This window comes from Mesoplodon mirus, assembly GCF_964341445.2.
Source record: "Mesoplodon mirus genome assembly, chromosome: 10".
Classification (NCBI taxonomy): Eukaryota; Metazoa; Chordata; class Mammalia; order Artiodactyla; family Ziphiidae; genus Mesoplodon; species Mesoplodon mirus.
Genome location: NC_138986.1, coordinates 3,569 through 6,872, shown reverse-complemented (window position 1 = coordinate 6,872; position 3,304 = coordinate 3,569).

The window sequence follows — 3,304 nt, the reverse complement described above, 5'->3', positions numbered from 1 at the left end:
CAAGAATGTGTGTAATCCTTGAATCTCATTCACTGCTGCTGAGGATGAAAAATCATACAAGTGTTTTGAAAATATTTAGAAATATCTAAAAAGATAAACAGATGAAAGCTATGAGTCAAAAATTTTACTACTACATGTATATTGAACAATAATTTATACACATACCACCAAAGCTCAAGTTCTAGTATGTATATACCAGTGCAATTCTCAATAGACCCAAACTGAAAATCACTCATATTGTAATACATTTTGGAAAAAATTAATTAATAGTTAAATATTTACACTATAGAATCCTATGCAACAGTGTCAGTGCATGACAACAACAACAGGCAACCATATAGGCGTATTCACAAACAACATAAAATAAAAAAGCCCAATCCAAAAGTGATTTTACTGTGTCATTACATTTATATAAAATACAAAATACAGGTAAAGTGATCTTTTTGTTAGATAGCAGAACAATATTAAACCTTAAGGGGAGTCACTAGAATTGGACAAGGGGGGCTCTGAGTATCTGGCAATTTTCTGTGTCTATATCTAGAAGCTATGTATAGAGTGCATGCAGATTCTGAATTTTCTGAAATTTGTCATTTCCTTACAAACCATGCATATTTTTAGTTGTTTTTTATACATAACAAAAAGTAAAAATGATAGACTAGGGAAGGTAATTATATTAGCACTTTAATATCCATGCTTTTCAAGGTGGAAGTGAAAGGTATTAAATACTTGACATTGTGATTACTTCTTAAAAGTAAGGTGAAAATTTCAGATTAATAAATAAGACATACTTCTTCATATATCATCCTCAAAGAGGAGGGGTAGAAAGGAGTATTATTTTTTTTTATTTAATATAGAACAGTTAAGATAGAAAATAATGAAAACAGACTAGGTTTAAAAAAGAGCACACTGGACTTCCCTGGTAGCTCAGTGGGTAAGAATTTGCCTGCCAATGCAGGGGACAGGGGTTCAATCCCTGGTCTGGGAAGATCCCACAGGCTGTAGAGCAACTAAGCCCGTGTGCCACGACTACTTGGCCTGCGTTCTAGAGCCTGCAAGCAACAACTACTGAGCCTGCGTGACACAACTACTGAAGTCCATGCACCTAGAGCCCATACTCCACAAGAAGAGAAACCACAGCAAGGAGAAACCCATGCACCACAATGATGAGTAGCCCCTGTTCGACACAACTAGAGAAACCCTGTGCAGCATCGAAGACCCAACACAACCATAAATAAATAAAATTAAGTATTGTGACTTGTGAGATGACTCACTCATGTGGCTGTAAGTAAGAGGCCTCAGCTCCTTGCCACATGAATCTCTCCTTAGGGCTGCTTGAGTGTCCTCATGACATGGCAGCTGGCTTACCCCAGGAAGAGTGATCTAGCAGAAACCAAAGCAGAAGCTCCAATATCTTTTATACCTTTGGAAGCTGCACTTTGTCATTTCTGCAATGTCTTATTAGTTAAAACATCAGCCCTTTTCAACTGTGAGGAGGCACACAGGTGCATGATGACTGGGAGATAATTAGGGTATGATTAGGGCCTTCTTGGAGGCTGGCTACCAAGGTGGCTGACTCACCGAACACTGAATTTTGTTTTCTTCACTGATGGAGAGAAAATGGTGAGTGAATCTCATTGGTGTTCTTTGAGATGTACCAAAGTTAGCTCTTACTCTCACCCCCAGCTGTGTGGCTGAGAGGGTCTTGGTGCTCCAGCCGGGTGTCAGGCCTGTGCCTCTGAGTTGGGAGGGCAGAGTTCAGAATATTGGTCTACCAGAGACCTTGGGCACCTTGTAATATCAAAATGGTGAAAGCCTCCCAGAGATATCCGTCTCAATGCTAAGACCCAGCTCCACTCAAAGACCAGTAAGATCCTGTGCTGGACATCCAATGCCAAACAACTAGCAAGACGGGAATGCAGGCCCACCAATTATCAGAGAGGCTGCCTAAAATCATAATAGGTCACAGAGACCCCAAAACACAACACCGGATGCGGACCTGCCCAACAGAAAGACAAGATCCAGACAAACCCACCAGAACACAGGCACCAGTCCTCTCCACCAGAAAGCATACACAACCCACTGAACCAACCTTAGCCACTGGGGGCAGACACCAAAAACAACGGGAACTACGAATCTTCAGCCTGCCTAAAGGAGATGCCAAACACCGTCCACAAAGCCAAATGAGAAGACAGAGAAACACAGAGCAGATGAAGGAACAAGGTAAAAACCCACCAGACCAAACAAATGTAGAGGAAATAGGCAGTCTACCTGAAAGAGAATTCAGAGTAATGATACTAAATATGATCCCAAATCTTGGAACTAGAATGGAGAATATACAGGACATGTTTAACAAGGACCTAGAAGAACTAAAGAGCAAACAAACAATGATGAACAACACAGTAAATGGAATTAAAAATTTTCTAGAAGGAAACAATAGCAGAATAACTGAGGCAGAAGAATGGATAAATGACCTGGAAGATAAAATAGTGGAAATAACTACCACAGAGCAGAATAAAGAAAAAAGAATGAAAAGAATTGAGGACAATCTGAGACACCTCTGGGACAATGTTAAACACACCAACATTCGAATATAGGGGTCACAGAAGTAGAAGAGAAAAAGAAAGAGACAGAGAAAATATTTGAAGAGATTATAGTTGAAAACTTCCCTAATATGTGAAAGGAAATCGTTAATCAAGTCCAGGAAGTGCAGAGAGTCCCATACAAGATACACCCAAGGAGAAACATGCCAAAACATATATTAATCAAACTATCAAAAATTAAATGCAAAGAAATAATATTAAAAGCAGTAAGGGAAAAACAACAAATAACATACAAGGGAATCCCCATAAGGTTAACAGCTGATCTTTCAGCAGAAACTCTGCAAGCCAGAAGGGACAGGTAGTACATATTTAAAGTGAAGAAAGGGGAGAGGCTACAACCAAGATTACTCTACCCAGCAAGGATCTCATTCAGATTCGACAGAGAAATTAAAACCTTTACAGACAAGCAAAATCTAAGAGAATGCAGCACCACCAAACCAGCTTTACAACAAATGCTAAAGGAACTTCTCTAGGCAGGAAACACAAGAGAAGGAAAAGACGTACAATAACAAACCCAAAACAATTAAGAAAATGGTAATAAGAACATACATATCAATAATTACCTTAAATGTAAATGGATTAAATGCTCCAACCAAAAAACATAGACTGGCTGAATGGATCTGAAAACACGACCGGTATATATGCAGTCTACAAGAGGCCCACTTCAGACCTAGGGACACATAGAGACTGAAAGTGAGGGGATG